At 38.1% G+C, this 18,322-nt stretch overlaps 1 protein-coding gene across 1 annotated transcript in view; it reads left to right on the forward strand.

Annotated features, from left to right (window-relative positions):
- The first annotated feature begins 2,892 nt into the window (after nucleotides 1-2,892).
- The window catches only part of Glut1 (Glucose transporter 1), a 356,436-nt gene continuing 341,006 nt past the window's right edge, over nucleotides 2,893-18,322 (forward strand). The window contains exon 1 of the mRNA XM_074171717.1: nucleotides 2,893-2,916. The gene's annotated coding sequence lies outside the window, so the exon portion shown is untranslated. The remainder of the gene's footprint in view (nucleotides 2,917-18,322) is intronic.

Consider the following 18,322-nt stretch of genomic DNA (forward strand, 5'->3'; position numbering starts at 1 on the left):
CGTGTAACTCCTCCTTTAGTTTCTTTGAGTATTCTTTATTTAATGGTACAATGCCCTTTATGATAGTGGGTGGCGATTTTGCGTATAAAAGAGTGTGGAACGCCTAGTATATTTTACTGCAAAGTCACCGTGTAACTCCTCCTTTAGTTTCTTTGAGTATTCTTTATTTAATGGTACAATGCCCTTTATGACAATGGGTGGCAGATTTTTCGTCGTCCTTTTTTGTCTTCGTTTGTGTTCATCCTGTCCGGTTGTGTGATGTATGGAAGTGGATGTTTCCGTTTCCATTGTTTCCGATTCCTCTGGAAGGGAATCGTACCTGTTTCCCGTTTCAATTTGGAACTGGTGTTTATTTTTGACTCCTCTTATGTTCTTTTTGGATTGGTGGAAGTGTCATTTTTTGTACTTTTTGAAATGAAAAACGAAAGTATTGCATTAGTCATTGGATGCTATAAACTTTTTTCATTGAACTGAGGTCTTGTTCGATATGTATTTCAATTCTCTATTCAACACTGTTTCATTTTTGGAAACTGGATTATCAATTCCTGAATAAGTAGCAATTTCATATTTGTTTAAAGAATGCGGAAACAAACAATAAATATCTTGATTTCTAAAAAAACACAGTGTGTTTTTTTCGGAATCAAGTTTATACTAATGAATGTTTAAATTGTTAAACGTTCACTATCTGATAATAATAAAGTTTTTTAACAAATTTATTTTTTATTTTTCTTTGTGTTTTAAAAGCGTCGACTACAAGGTTGTTGGCCTTCTACTATTAGTTTGTTTATCATTTGTTTCCCTGTTTGAATTTTTGAGTATAGCCCTATAGCTTTCATAAATTTTATAATTTCAACCAGATTTTTTTATAATCTTTCAGACATTCCTTCAGATAATTTGGTGTTTCAAATCGTTGTCTAGCTTTCTCATATTGAACACAGTTTAGCAAGATAGGTTTTACTGTTAGCCTCTGCCCACATTGTTGACATAATACATTGTCATTCTCCTGAAAGCATGAATATGTTTGTTCAGTTGTTATGTCCTATTCTCGAGCATGTGAACACAGTTGTTCTCCTCGTGTCTGTGGAATAGAATACCTCCAGGGTGTGATTTTTGGCTTCACCTCTTTCAATTCTGTATCCGTTCCCTTCTATTCAGTTTGCCATAAACCCCAAATCTGTTTGAAAAATTTTTTTACGTCTTTCGGACGGATAGGAATATTATAAACATCATGTGTTTTGGTAGCATGTTTGACTGCCTGATCTGCTATTGCATTACCTGAGATTCCTTGGTGACTAGGAGTCCATGCAAATTCAATGTGTTTTCCATTCCCATTCATTCAATCCAATCCAATCCAATATGGTTTGTACTAGTGGATCCTTATTGAAAGAGATTTCTAGTGCGTGAAGTGAGCTTGAAGAGTCCGTACAAATGATTGATGATGATTGACAAAAGTAGGTGGCCTATAGGATAGCGTATAATTCGACTGTGAAAATACGTGTCTGTGTCGGTTATCTCCAACTGTGAGTTGAACCTCGACTAGTGAATGCACATCCAGTACCTGGGTTACTGACTCATCAGTGTAAATAATTATGAATCCAGTGTACGTCGAGAGAAGTTTGTTGAATTCTGCCCTTAAGATGTTTAGATTACCATATCGCTGAGTTGAAGATTCACTTTTTCCAATTCACAAGGAGGAGTTTTTCCAGGGTTATAGGTATAAATGGCTGTAACTGTATACTGAGTAAGGTTCAATAAATTGATGGATGTTACTACGTGGTAGGAGGTCATAATGAAGAGAAATGAAAATTTCTTATATTTTATTGTATAAGTTTGAGAATGTCCGTATAGGACGACACTGCAGTAACGTTAGTTACAAATAAAAGTGGTAAAAAACATAGAAATTTTCATTTCTTTTTTCATTGAGTAAGGTTCAGTATTTCTTTGAACCTTATTTGAGCTGTCTTGTTATCGTGGGTCGGCCTTCGTAAACGTCATCGTCTTCATTGAATGTTAGGTAATTAGGGTGATTAGGCTGCGCTAAAATGTTGAAACCGTATTTCGAGAGGAGTTGTATTCTATATTTCAACAGAGGAATTCTTGTTTCAGCAGAAAGCCATTAATAGGGACTGGTTCTAAAAACTTCCACTGCCAGTCTCAATGCTGTACCCTGTATTGAGTCCAGCTTTTTCAATCTGGATTATCGCGTTGAGCTATATATCATACAGCCATAGTCTATTTTCGAAAAACTGATAGATTTATATATTTTAAAGAGCACCTCCATATCACTTCCCCAACGAATATGTGCCGGAGCTCTTATTGAAGTGAGTACTTTTTTACATTTAAGAGTCAGGTCGCTATTATGTGGGGTCGGGCCCATGATGATGTCGAAGATAAGACCCAAGAACCTTGTACTTGCCATTTAAAAGTTCACCTTCCAGTTCAAGTCTAGGTTCTTGGTGGGGTTTCCTCAGTCTACAGAAGTGGATATAGTGTGTTTTGGATTTTGAAAACTTCATTCCTAGTAGCTTTACCTGTTTCGAAAGTTAGTCTAATGTTGTTTGTGAGGTAGTTTATTACTTTATACATTGTTTCGATTGGGGACATCCCCCATTCTGTCAATGAGTACAGAATAAGCTACGGTACAAACAGTATGGAAACGCTTGAGGTAACTATCGTATAGCGAAACACGTGTTGCAGTTTTATCAACTGACAGTGAAATTCTTACAATGAAATGTTACTTATACATGATTCACTTTTGAACATTATTACCAGAGTATTATTTTTTGTAGATTCCAACAAGAAAGACTGCCTTCCGATTGTATGAGCAATGAAATGTAGTTCTTCAGGAAATGGTCAGAAACATGTTCCTGCATCTACAGTATCATATCTGTATAGCAACCAAAACAACATAGTTTGGTGAGTTTTCATTTTTTGTATTCAACAATTCCGGTTTTGCTAAAACCTCATAAATATTCATTATATTTTGGAAAATGAGCATTCACCCGTTTCAGGTTTCATCTCCGTAAATACCTTTTTGTTTCCATAATTAAAAACCCCAGCTAAGTAAATTCAAGGAAAAGTACATTCTTTACGTCTCTTAAGTTGGTTTGGTTTGACAGTAACACTAATGACAAAATCTTTCTATTCAATATTGTCTGTCATTTGGAAATGTAAATAATGTTACTAGAGACCCGCTCCGGCTCCACACGGGTGCAATGCTGATATTAAGTATGAATTTACTCACCGAAAATTTGAAGTCATGGACAAACAGTGATGAAAAGGTAACTTTGTTTTTCCTCGCGGTTGGCGCCCCAGAATGAATATCTGAAAATCCTTTCTTATTGCACATCTACAATATAAGTGCAATTTTTATTTTTATTTAGTATATAGTATAGAAACCCTGTGAATGATATTCGAGTTAATTTCATAACGAATGTTTGGAATACAAACTGAGTAGAAAAAAGTGATTTCTGTATAATTCAGTGTTCATATTGAAGTATGTGTTTCGAAAGAATTTTTCTTTCGTGTAATTCAATGTTTATATGAGAGTACCTGTTTCAGAAAGGCTTTTTCTCCCAGATTTGTGTCTGAAAGTTACTTCTTCGCATGATCTACACATCTATGTATACAGTTACTTCTTTTAAAATTGAATAGGTACGTTTTTTCATTTTTTATGAAAGATTCCCCTATTTTTCTATATTAAGATGAAGTATTCGAAAGCCAAAAACTTTCTTTCCCATAAAAAAAACCTTAATACAGATTTTCAGCTTCTGAATATATACTGGTATGGAGAAACAGTGATGAAAACATAACTTTCTATTATGAACGCGACTTTTTCCCCCGCATCTGGCTCCCCAGAAGGAATATCTGAAAATCCTTTCTTAGTGCGCATATAAGACCTAAGAAGCACCTAAGTATATACCAAATTTCAGCTTCCTAGGACTCACAAGTACGGAGAAAGAGAGATGAATGAGTGAGTGACTTTCGCGAAGAAGATTTATGGGTTCTAAATTCTCTGGAATGAAAATGAATAAATTATTGAGACGGGAAATCTGCACGAAAATTTCACTAAGTTTGAATAAAAATTCAGAATGGATTTATCGAGCTTTTCAATAAAACAAAAAAAAATCAATTAAAAAAAAATATTTCTTTTGGATGAAGTTTCGGGAATCAACTCTGGCACAAAATATAAAAATTGAAACCTTTCGAAATTGAATGAGAGTTTTTTTCACACACAATACGTGGACGTCGACATGACACTTATTATGAAATTTTCCCAATTCGATCCCTTTCCTCATGTTTGATTTGAATTGATTGAGCAAGAAATATCTACTTCTTCACAAAAATAACGATTGAAATCAATTTCAACAGTTACAAACGAATATTTTCATCAATTAATTTCATGTGATATGTTGTAATGGATGAATGTCTCTCGGGAACACCTTGGTTACAAAAAATTCGACAAAAAAAGTGTATATTTATTTCTTCAGGATGAATTCGAAATAAAAAAGCTGATTTTATAGTGGCACAGTTGAATATTTTGAAGTACCATCAAGTAATAACCAGAAATCATCTTTCGCATTTTAGTCTTGGAAATAAAAGAAAAAATTAAAAATTTACTAATTAATTTTCTGCTGTATCTTTTCTACATTTGCTGGGTTGAAAAAAGTTTGTTCCTATTTTCCCAAAGGAACTTTTAATGGGCTATATAAAAATATGTTCATGAAATTTTTATATATTCTACTTGTACATAAATAAAAAAAAAATTCAATGACTTTTTTCCATCTAACCACTGAATTATCGTTGTTTTAAAATAGTTCATTTCAAAATTATGTCGTAATGCGTTTGTCATTGAGAAAATACCATTTTACTATCCCTCTAGTTCAACTTTTGATATTTTATCAGAATTCTGACTACTGCACTACATTGAGTAGGTTTCGTTTGATGACTTTCTTGAATTTCAGCTTTAAAAATATATGCGTCCTGGGACGCCCGACAGAAGTGATAACTCAAACGATCAAAGTTGAAACTATTCAATATTGAAATTGTTCAACTTGAGGAAAGCTTGGGTTATTACTTAAATTTTATTTGAATTGCTTATGTCATCGATGTCATCGATGACATAAGCAGATCAAGCTTATTCCGTGACATTCAAAATCGTAATTCATGAATGAAGTGTTTGTATTTTCTATAATGTTATCCAATTTGGTAACTGAAGAGCCTTAGGGCAAGTGTTTTAAGGCGAAACATCGGTGTATACCAGTGAGGGTGACAGTGTTCTATGTGAGTACAATTTATTACCATTCATTCAAAGTAGAACTCATGTGAATGATATCTGATTCTCATTCCACAACAAATGTTTGAAATACAAACTGAGTAGAGAAAAGTATCTTCTGTATAATTCAGTGTTCATATAGAAGTATTTGTTTCGAAAGAATTATTTTCTTTCGTGTAATTCAATGTTTATATGAAAGTAGCTGTTTCAGGAGGACTTTCTTTCAGTTTGTGTCTGAAAGTTACTTCTTTGCATGATATACACATTCACGTATAGAGTTTCAAATTGATTACTTCCTTCCTTTCTTTGGAAGATTCTCTCATCCCTTTTTTTTGTATCAGATGGAGTAGTAGAAATCCAAAAACTTTCTTTCCCAAAAAATTAATCACTCCTAAAAATATAACCCCTTCAATTCAAATAAGATTCCTCTTGGCTGGGATGGAATTAAATAGGTGAATGAATGTCATTACGATGTCATCGATGACATAAGCAGATCAAGCTTATTCCGTGACATTCAAAATCGTAATTCATGAATGAAGTGTGTGTATTTTTTATAATGTTATCCAATTTGGTACTGAAGAGCCTTAGGGCAAGTGTTTTAAGGCGAAACATCGGTGTATACCAGTGAGGGTGACAGTGTTCTATGTGAGTACAATTTATTACCATTCATTCAAAGTAGAACTCATGTGAATGATATCTGATTCTTATTCCACAACAAATGTTTGAAATACAAACTTAGTAGAGAAAAGTATCTTCTGTATAATTCAGTGTTCATATAGAAGTATTTGTTTCGAAAGAATTATTTTCTTTCGTGTAATTCAATGTTTATATGAAAGTAGCTGTTTCAGGAGAACTTTCATTCAGTTTGTGTCTGAAAGTTACTTCTTTGCATGATCTACACATTCATGTATAGAGTTTCAAATTGATTACTTCCTTCCTTTCTTTGGAAGATTCTCTCATCCCTTTTTTTGTATCAGATGGAGTAGTAGAAAGCCAAAAACTTTCTTTCCCAAAAAATTAAATTTCATGTATACTAATGAATATGATAATGCAAGGAAAAGTTATGTATTATCATTATAATTTTTTGTATGTACATATATTATAGCTACAATATGCCAATTGTTACTTTTGTAATATTAAATAATGATACTAATAATGTACATACTCAAGATTAGTGGCATCATTTTTAAGCCACGTTTCACAAAGTAAAATACTATTACGTGCTTGCGTTTCTTCATCGGTCGGGAGAGGAGGGGTCTGCCTTCCCCTGACGTGTGCGTGAGAAAAAGGGAAGTCAGACAAACTGGCACGGTTACGCGTTAGGAAACGACGCGGTTTACCCTACCATAAGAAGTTACCACTTCAAACAGTGTAGATTCTCTATTACCACATAAATACTTTCAACTAGACTTGCAATTTTTTGGATATAACCCTCCCAAAATTTTATTTCGTAGTATTTTCTCTTTCAAGTTTTTTCTTTTCCAGTCTTTGTTTCCTTTCATCGTTTTTCTACTGTCTCCATTAACTTTATTTCATTATCTTCACATCATATAATTACTTCATATATTTCTTACTGTCTTACTGTCTCATAACATATCATAAATATCAATATCAGTTTGTCTTTAACGCTTTCACGGATATCACAGTTTTGTTCAACTCAGTAAAAATCTCAAATCGTACATGCCCTGAAAATGGATATGATGTTTTCACTAAATATATGAAAACATTCATCTCTATACTTCTCCTAGGAACAGGTAATTCAAAAAAAAGTTTGACAAGCATGAATGAAATTCAATTCGGAAAGCGTTTATATCATCTACAGGTAATCTTTTTGATACAAAAAAGAAAAAACCCATCTTAAACGAATACTTTACAGGAGAAGTATTTCCTCAATAGGAATTAGGTCACATATAAGTAACATGTTGCCAATCATCCCTCTTATGTTAATCTCCGTTGAGTAAATTGTATGCTATAGTAAGAAAAGGCAATGAATCCACGGCTTATTGCAGATTAAGAGGATTTCGAAGAGAAAATTTTTCTCAGAATAATAGTTTGCGTCCCTCTCAGGTGATAAAATAAGTGATTTCAACAAATGCAATACTTCTTATTTCCCATTACTGCTTCAATAGTTTGTGGAGGATAACACGACACATGTTTCATCATACATTTTTTGATTATGCTCATATATTGGCTTGATGCCGTAATAGTACCTCTAGCATAGAATAAATCAAAAATACACCCTGTGACATCTCACCAATGTCTTTCAAAAAGACTGTCAAAATTCATTTTGTTCCATTTTGTTTCAACATTCACAAGTGACTATAAGGGTAGCCTTATAAACTGCTTGTTCACTTCACCTAGTATTAGGTAACCCTGAAGCTAGGAAGACAACAACTGGAAAGACTAGGATTCATGGAATGAGCTATAAAAATCCTAACAAAAATTATTTTTCTTGACAAAACAAGCTATAGAACATGTTCTTATCGATACCAGTTTTCTTTTTTCATCTCACACTAGTGAGTATTTTACCATTCATCTACATCGTTAGATAGCTGTTTCAGCGTGTTGGGCATCTGGGATTCGTTTTCCTATGGCATTCCAGCAAAGGTTTCTAAATGTCTGCTAACGCAGTTATCGGTTGATTGGTCGAACCACCAACGCCAACATAAAAAACATGACAAGCTAACTTGGGTGTCACAGCAATAGGAGGTTCCACTCATATTCCGCTTCCTTTTACGCACTTATTTTCATCAAGTACTCTTCTTGGTTTATTACATATTGTCTGCTCTCTGTCAATTTCTACAAATTTTCTCAAAGTTGATTGTTTCTGGTGTTTGATCAGCCGTTCACCAGGTGTTGATCCACTCAACGCACTCACTAAGGGTGTGACTTTCGATAGCAGTATGGAGGAACTGCTTAACGGCCTGATGGCCAGTGAGAGGGGTGAAGTAATTGGCTTTATAGGCCTTTTGCTTGACCGCCTGGGCCTGAGTCCAGCAGATGTGTTGAAGGGCACTCCCGGGTTAGCGATTAGGGAGCGTCCTTGCACTCCACCAGTGGTCAAGTAGCTTCTCAGTCGTCCGTCGCGGAAGGCTTCCTCCGAAAATACTCCCGCTGACTCTATCCACTCTGGTCACCTAGAGGAAAATAGAAATTCTATTAAGCCAAATTAACTGATCAACAAAAAGCGCAGGCTCTCGTAAGATTTTTCTTGTACGTGAACGTATTGATATGGATGATGACTCTGATACTGGAGCCAAGTCAAACTCTACCATACAGGCCAAAAATCTGGCGACCCAAATTGTTAACCAAATCAATCAGCTTGGAAATCCCACTGAACAGGGAGCTAACTCCCCACTACCTGCGCGTCCTGAGGTGCCTCAAAACACCAGAGAACTACACGTTTCCTCAATTGTCGTTCTCCAGAAGGACAAGTGTGTTCAAGTCACAAAGTTAGCAGCCTTTGAAGCAGGTAATTTTTCTAAGACAGTCAATCTGACTGATGGCATTAAGGTGCAGCCTTCTTCGGCTGAGGATATAGAAATATGCCCAAGCTCTTGGTGAGGAAAAACTCCCCCAACATACGTACACCCTTCCTGAAGACAGAAAAATCAGAGCCGTCTTCATAGGACACCGCTGATATTGGGGACGCCTTGGTGGAAAAAGGTTTCCAACCATCATCCGTCACCAGGATGATGTGAGAAAACCGACCATTTTCTCTGGTTTTGGTTCAGGTGAACCAAAATGAGAAACATATCTATGACGTCAGGGACCTTCTATATAGTTGAGGTTGAGCCACAACATCAAAAGATACTGGTAGGGCAAAGTCACCAATGTCAGCGGTTCGGACATTGCCAGCGGAACTGCCAAGCCATACGCATTTGCGTGAAGTACGCCGGCAGACAACTTTCGGGTGAGTGCAAAAAGTCACGCGCCTTGCCGCCAAAGTGCAGTAATCACAAGGGTGTGCACACTGCAAACTACCGCGGTTGCCTTGAGTTCCCTAAGTTTCGCAGAAGGACCAAAGTAGCTGAAGGTGCTTCCCGAAATGCACCCATACCTGTCGGGCGACCAAGAGCGATATTACTCTGCCAGGCCCGGTAGTCCTCATCCGTGGAAGGATAGTGACATTTCTTTGGACCAGATGAAGAAACTCATTCAGTACGGGACACTTCATTCAATGTCCCGTACTCGAGAAGACGTTTACGGTAAACACCGACTTGCTAACTAGAGCTTGTTAATGGCTAGACAACCTACATTAACCCTCTTAAGGTTGTATTTTGTACTGCCAATAGTATTCCAAACAAGAAGCTAATTTTGAAAATTTTCTAATTGACAGAAACATCGATGTCGCACTTGCGCAGGTAACCCACCTACACAACGAATCTTTTGGAATTCTGAATTACCGTTTGTACCATAGAGAACGCGTTGAACATGCCGGAGAAGGAGTTGGCATCTTTGTCAAACATAATCTGCTCCACGTACAATTCGGCATTGACTTGGACCAGTTACATGGCACGGAAACCGTGGGCATCAAGCTCCAACTGAGGAGAGGTCATCATAGACTAATCTCAGTTTACAATCCTTCGCAAAATCATCTACTTCCAGAATTACCGGATATCGAAAAATATCCCCACAAATGCTAGTGACTTTAACGTCAAGCATAATCTGTGGAGCAGAGTCACCACTGCGAACAACCAAACGCTCCATGCTCATGCTGACAGGCATGAGTATCGAGTGATGGATACAGGTGAGCCCACGTATTATCGCGAGCAGTATAGGTTTGATGTGTTTAATGTAGCAATGCTCAGGAAAGTCTCCATGTCCGGCGAAGTTCACACTTTGTCGGAACTAGACTCGGATCATAATCCAGTCATTCTGATGCTGAGTGATGATCTTTCTTCCCAGGAATATCGCATGAGATCATCCACGGATTGAGAAGCTTTCAAGGTTCATCTAGTGGAGACAGGTACAGACTGTAAGGCACTTCAAACTCGCAACGGTCTCGACACATCGGTGGCGGATTTCGAGTTGTCTGTGAAAAAAGCTTTTCACGCAGCCACAATTAGGACAGAGTGCTCACTGCGAAGCTCTAATGAGTTTCCTTCTAGGATAAAGAACCTTATCCGGAAGAGGAACCGACTCAGACCAGTTTATGAGCGGACTCTCTATCCTGGAGACAGGGCTGCGGCTAGCAGGATGGCCAACCAAGTTGAACAGGTCATCACCGACTACAGAAACAAGAGGTGGAGCAAGCGTCTGGAATCGCTCAAACCTGAGGGCGACGAGCTCTGTCGAATCATCTTCAGGCTCGAAACAGGGAATACCGCTTCCTCCCCTTTTCACGAACAGGGCGGCATCTGTTTCTCCACCGCCGAAAGTTGTTGGCCTTTTCAGATACAATGAAGAGTCAGTTTCGACTTAACGTTGATTCGGATGATGATATGGACCATGATATCCGGCTAGAACATCAGGATCGGCGCATCCTCGGGAAAAATGATGATGTCGTGATTCGTCCAGCTTCGAAGGGGGTATATTAGGGCATCCAAACCCATGACATGAATCATGACAACCACGACGTGGGCCAGGACCCGCTGTTTTCCCAGAATCACCGCCCGATTAGTGTGCTTTACTCAACGGCTAAGTTGGCTGAACGTGTTGCTGCAAAGGCTCAGAAATAATGGTAAGACAGTACATTTTGTCCTCCTGGACATTTCAATGGCCTCCAACTGAATCTGGAACGAAGGCCTACTACATAAATTGCTCGATTTTGATCTGTTTCGGGGCCAGGTCCAATAGATTAAGTCTTTTCTGAAAGGCATAACATTTCAGGTAAGAGTTGAAGGACCACGTCCTCTGTCAAGAAAAGCCAAGCTGGAGTGCCTCAGGGAGTTGTGCTGTCTCCATTACTTTATAGCCTTCACGTCAGCGACCTTCCTGGGTTGAATCACGTGAAGGTTTCCCTTTACGCTGATGATACGGCTCTCCTTCCTTCTTCCATTGGTTAGCGTTGGCGGTCGTCTACATGCAACGTGCATTGGACGACTTCGAACGTCGATACCTCGATTGGAAGATTCGGTGAACCCAGATAAAACTTGTGGAGAGCTAACGTTTCTCAAGAGACAAGGGTTACGATCTCAGGCAGGAAGTTCAAATGGCAACCGCGAGTTAAGAACCTAGGCCTTTGGATAGATCGCCGACTCTTCCGGGTAGATTACATTGAAAACTTCAAGAGCAAGGTTCAGTCGAGGATAGCCAGACTATGTCCTCCGATCAACAGACAGTCAAAGCTCAACCTTGTAAATAAGGTTTTACTGTACATTAAGATGGAGACAAACAGCCCCGTCAAATCATTTCACTATGGAAAGGTTTTCAAAATAAGATTCTACGGATGCTGGTGAATGCTCCACGGTTCGTGCAGAATGAAGCCATCCTCAGAGATTTGAAGCCGTTGACCATACAGCAATCCATTCAGTTGAGGAATCAGAGAGTTTTCGAGTCAGTGGAAACTTATGAAAACACATTAGTCGGGAAAGCTGTAGATTACACTATAGGCGACCCCACCCTATTCAAAAGATCTCGTCGCTCAGTGGTTGAGTGAAGGTCCCACGACGTCCGTTGAAGTGAACAGTTTGTTCATCAAATACCCCAGTCAGGAGGTACCTTATAAAAATGGCCAGAGCGGCATAGGGGTCACTGACCTTTATGCCGCAACTAAACACCTTGAGTTTTGAATCATTCGTTCTCCTTATGAACCTCATTTGAAAGGGTAAGGGAATATTTTCCAAACTGATTCAAGTAGAGACGACTATGCTACATATTGTCGTCAATCTAGTACCGCCTGCAAGGTACTGATGATGCCTAAAAGGCTCAAACAGCTGTCTTCCGGTGGTTCTTAAATTGAAATCAAATTGGTAATAATCAGAATAGTACTCATCTTCATCTTTTGACTTTCATGGAACTATTTTCCAGCTGCTGGAAAATAGTTGATTTCATATAATTTTTAGAAAAATAAGTAATCGTTTTCCGATGGCATTTTAGAAAAAAATTCCCAAATTTCTGATAACGCAGTTGCCGGTCGATTGGTCAAACCACTAACGCCAACATAAAAAACTTGGCAGGCTAGCTTTGGTATCACACTCGATTATTTTTATCAAGCACTCCTCTTGGTTCTTCACATGTTATCTTGAATCGAGGACTGGCTGCACGGTATTGATGATTCCCAACAGACTGAAATAGCTGTCCACCGGTGGCCACCGGTTTTTCCGTTAAGCAGAACATTACTTCATCGTTATCTTTTGATATTCATGGAATTATTCTGCAAGGTCAGGCAATACGTGGTTGCAGAAACGATACCAATGCATCAACAAGTCATCAGTAGAAGCCAACCGCACTTTGTGGTTTCGGTTAGATCATCTCAGCTTTGCCATATCACTAAAGTCACAATGTGACATCCGAACCTCTGCGTTTAATTATATCAAAACTACTCGCTAACTTGCCTTATAGTCCAATTGTTATTTTCAAATCCACCTTTTTTCGTGTTATCAGATTGTGAGGTGTTAACAACTACACTTGATTCTGATTGATCATGGGCTTGTTCAAGATCAAAACCCACTCTGTGCAAGAAATCTACATGGCGTAATATTTTCTTAGTGACGCCCTCTGCGTTTATTAATATTGATCTTACACATCCAATTAAGTAAATTAATAAACGAGAAATTGCATGAATATTCAGAACTCACTCGCTCATGTAACGTTGCTCGTTTGACACACAGAACTATTCGGCAGCTTTGATGATCCGCCGTTCTCGATTCTACAATGGAAATTCATATTGGTTCAAAAGATACGGTACGGTATGCAAATAAGGAATTGACTGAGGGAATCTCGGCGCATTTCATGCTTTGCGGGTTAAATTGAATGTTTGGACCCAATGGCCGAAAAAGGGATTCTGATATTCGCTTGAAGTGTTTTCTAGGTGTTGTTTGTCTATCAGAGATATGTTTCGTTCGTTGTTTGTGTCTTCTCGTAGATGGTCACCATTTACATAAATGAGTTGTTGATGAAGCGTTGGTTATGATTTTGAAAATTTCATTAAAATATACTAGGGTTTTATTGACTTCCTTTCACAATTTATTCCCAAATGTTTGCAAACATGTAGAGCAAGAGCAGATTCAGACCAACAATTCGAGGGAGTGGTAATTTCTGAAATTCAGGAGGGGATAATTTTCAGGAGAAATAATGAAATGTATTGAAGGTTCAAAACGAACACTGTTTCCCAGCATGAGAACTGAAACACTCTTCTCGACGCACGATTCACCGACCAAGTTGGCGTCTTCAGGAGATGAAATACATCTATTCGTAACTTTGAAATTGGCCTCAATTTATATCCAACTTTCTAACACATATCAATGATTTCAAGAAAAAAAGAAAGGGGGGAAGTGAAAAACACGTTCAGATATATTCTTGATAGCTCACATCATTTCTTGTCCATAGCCTTTTTATGTTCTCCTTGAGTTATATTAGATGAGTTGATCACGAAACGTTCATTCAGGGAGAATATTCGTAAATTTTCAACTTTTCGAAAAGACATTAGTTCAACGTTCATTGTCCTTTGTATGAACCAAGATACATTCATGGATTTGATGGAACTGTCATAAAGTTAAGAGGAAAAGTAGTCTTGCTCACTCCAACAAATGCTAGGTAACCCTCAATACATAATGTTGGAAATGATAGTGTAAGATAGCTGTGTAAAATAAACTGTGAGAATCGTGGTAACAAAATATATCGGTCACACTGAGCGAACTATTACAACTTGTTCCAAAAAACACGTAGCACTTATCCAATTTCCTAACCTACTTATAAAACTTCAGTCTCCGAAAATATAGCGGTATGGAGAAACAGTGATGAAAATGTAATTTTCATACGTAAAGGCTCTCCTTCCATCCCCAGTGGGGAAATATTTCAAAATCCTTTCTCAGTGCGCATTTTAGACCTAAGAAGCACCTACATACCAAATTTTAGCTCTCTAGGACTCATCAGTACGGAGAAACAAGGATGAATGAGTGTTAAGTGACTTTCGCATTTTTAAGTATAGAAGTTAGATTACGAGTACGACTTTCATATAGAACGGCAATTATCTTCATTACAAATATTATTGGAAACAATATTGAATGAGCGAACATAATTTCAGTTAACGAATAGCCGTGTCAATCGCACTATGAGTTAGGGAGTGTTGCTAATCACCAATCAGTTTTGTCTTGATAGGATGTTGAAAAGTCAGTAGTGAGGCGAGCAAGAAGTACCGAAAAGTAACAGTCGGCAAGAATCTTTTCTGGCTTATTTTAAGAGCATCCCCGAGTTGTAGATAATCTACCACATCTGATCGGGAGGAATTCTTCTGAAAGGACATTTATAAGCATTCGCAACTACTAAACCTAGACCCTCCAATCCTAGTTCGAAACCAATAACCACTTCGAAGAGCCCTTTTGGTATCTAAGAACTTTGCTGCTTCGAGACCCTTTGAGCTGAATGATTATTGTGGAAGAAACTACCGTCACCTGGCCAAAACTGATTGGCTAGATGGGGAGCAGCAGATTCCGGCTTGGTTTGTCGAGGGGCGTACCCTTCTTATCCCCGCAAACGAATATTTGAATACGTGTTAAGAGTTCAGAATCTTATATAGACTAATAGTGTTTACAGTTAACCTAGTAGATATGTCAACGGATATATGAACACAAAGGGTCAGAGAGAGATGTGATTGACTGTACTGAAAAACGCCATTCTTTTATGGGCCTCTTCAATCTTGGGAACGGCAAAAAATCGCACGGGGCCAAACCTGGTGAATACGGTGGCTCAGGTATGATAACGGTGTTGTTTCTGGCTAAAACATTACGAAGAAGCAATGTCAAGTGAGCAGGTGTATTATCATGATGCAAAAGCCATGAATTACTTTTCCACATAACTTCAAGATACTACTTCTTATTGATCGTACAATTTAGCAAAACCTTGACATTTGATCAAACTTCGCGTGCTGTTTTCGGTCTTGGCTCTTCTGTCATGTCATAACCATATACCCATGATTCGTCCGTGGATCTGGATCGCAGATGACGTCATTCAAGAATACCTGAGGGATGCTCTCAAAAAGCTTGTATAATTTTTTTTCTCAGAGTGTAATCACCGTATGCCACTGTAAACATTCCAAGTGTTTTTTTGAGAACTTAATTCCATTTTTATATAAATTCTAATGCAAATTCTTTGATCCATTTTTTCCAATAGCAGAAAACATGCAAAACACTTCTGACTTTTATGCCTCTCACCGACAAATTGAACATGCTAAACAGTTGAAACTGTGAACATAAGTTTGAGAGTGAACCAACATGAAAAAAAATAAAATAAAAAATATTATTCTAATGTTTGCTCGCGAAATTCGAACATTCACCTTATTTCTTGAACACTCCAATCCTAGCACTGTTCGAAACCAATGACCACCAAAAAAATTCGAAGAGACCTTTTGGTATCTAGGAACTTTGCTGCTTCGAGACTCTTCGGGCTGAATGATTATTTGCGAATGAAACTATCGTCAGCTGGCTAAAAATTTTAATAATGATTAGCTACGTGGAGAGCAGCAAATTCTGGCTTGGTTTGTCGAGGGGCAGACCTTTCTTATCCCCAGAAACGGATATTTGAATTTGAATTTTATATACACTGATAGTCTTTACAGTTTACCTAGTAGTTCAACAGTTATATGAACACAAAAGTCAGAGAGAGATGTGGCTGACTGTACTGAGAAACTGTTCTACCATAGATGTACCCTGTCTGTTGCAAGAAGAATTTTCATTTTTCTCAAAAAAATTTATATTTATTCATCAATTTCTATTTTGTTAAATGCCAACTAGTTTCCCTCTCATGTAATACACTTGTGCCAGCATAACCATTTTCTTCACTTTCTCAATCACCATATGCCACTATCAACATTTCAAGTGTTTTTGAGAAATCAATTCCATTTTTACACAAAATTTTATGCAAATTCTTAGATTTTTTTTAATAATGCTAAACAGCTAAAACTGTGAACGTATGTTCGAGACGAGTGTACCAATATAAAAAAAAGAAAAATCATTATTCTAATGTACGTTGCTCGCGAAATTTGAACATTCACCTTATTTTTGGAACAGTCGACGTGTACGCAAGGCATCCTATGAGCTGATCATGAATTAGCTCTAATGCTTTTCGGTACCCGACCTAATGGTGAGTTGCCTTGAACAACTAATATTACTGTGGAATATTCGCTTTATATAGTCAAGTTGAAGTCGAAACGAAACGGGTCACTTTCAATGACATCAAAGGTAATAATTATCGATTTAGTTATCAGTGATGATGAATTGAATTGAGGTGTATTCCAGAAAAATTTCTCCAATCTCTGTTCTTCTCCCCCAATAGAGGGCTGAGATTCTTATGGAAACTCACTTCCCAGGTTCTGCCTTTCCTGGAACGACAAACTGGACGGAAATACCAACAACACCCTCACAATACGACTGGCAATCTGCTAATGCGGTAATTGATGAGGATGAGATAAGATGAGTCATATCGGGCTTCTCCCCCTTCAAGTCGCCAGGACCCAACAGTATAAGACCAGCCCTACTTCAATGGGGAATGAATATTTTTATGTCGCACCTGGTTGGAATATTCAGAGCCTTTTTAGCTCTGAGGTATATTCCCAGTGAGTGGAGAGAAGTACGAGTGGTATTTGTACCCAAACCAGGAAGGATGGACTGTACCTTACCAAAAGCATTCCGACCAATTAGCCTCACATCGTTTTCTTTCGAAACTATGGGAAGGCTATGTGAGCGGTACATAAGATATGAAGTACTAGTTCACACCTTCTTTGGAACATAGTTCCAGATACCCTGATTAATACCTCAAAAATAATGGATTCTACACAACTGCATATTCAGATGACATAGTTATCTTGCAGACCGGCAAATTTGGGAACACACTGTGCGATAGAGCGCAGAATGGGCTCAAATAGAAAGACGGTGTAAGGAACACTCACTGTCGATCAATCCCAAGAAGGCTGAGATGGTTCTTTTCACCAGGAAAAAAACTTTATCGGGCTCAATACCTACCAAAATCTTGAAAATCAAACTAAACTTTTCTGAAGAGGTGAAATACCTTGGTACTATCCCCGAAAGGAAGCTGACATGAAACTCTCACCTACAGAGTAGAGCAAAAAGAGCATATGTGGCTTATGAGCAATGTCGGAGGACAGTAGGACGCACATAGGATCTTTCACTCTGTGTGGATCTGGATCTACACTGCAATAATAATACCTGTGTTAACGTACTAAGTCATTGTATGGGGTCCAAAAGTTCTACAAGCAACGGTCATCAAAAAATCATATCAAATACAGCGATTGACTTGTTTAAATATCACATTAGCCATGAGAACAACACCAACCGCGGCAATGGAATTGATTATTGATCTCACCCCTCTGTACCTGTACGTTAAGGAGAATATGTTAATGGCCAACTTACTATTGTGCACGGCTGGTGTAATCTTCGAAGTAGGAATGGGTCAATTGAGGCTAAGCCTATGGCGAGAAGCGTTTACTGCGCAACCTCTGCTGCAGGCAACAAAATACAAGGTACAATGCAGGGTACAAAATACAAATGAAACAGAACACAGAGTCAGATGCTACAAATGCAATACGCATATATACAGACGGCTCAAAAACCAAAGAAGGCCCAGGATGTGGAGTTCACTCCATACCAGCCTAAGTATTGAGTGGGAAATAGAAAGAATACCAGCGTGGTTCAAACAGAACTGGCTGGCATCTCAATCGCCACAAAAGAAATAACCAGGAAAGGAATTTCTGACAAAAACATAAAAATCTGCATTGATAATAGACAAGCCCTATTATCCTTGAGCAGACCTCAGGGCTAGTACTAGAGTGCCACCAAGATTTAGCTGAAGCCTCGGTAGATAATAACATTATCCTGAGGTGGGTTAAAGAGCACGACAGGAGTGAAGATAATCGCATTGCCGACTCCT

This window comes from Leptinotarsa decemlineata, unplaced genomic scaffold (assembly GCF_025532065.1).
Source record: "Leptinotarsa decemlineata unplaced genomic scaffold, Ldec_3_MD MMD2_tig00000035_RagTag_RagTag, whole genome shotgun sequence".
In the NCBI taxonomy this organism is placed as follows: Eukaryota; Metazoa; Arthropoda; class Insecta; order Coleoptera; family Chrysomelidae; genus Leptinotarsa; species Leptinotarsa decemlineata.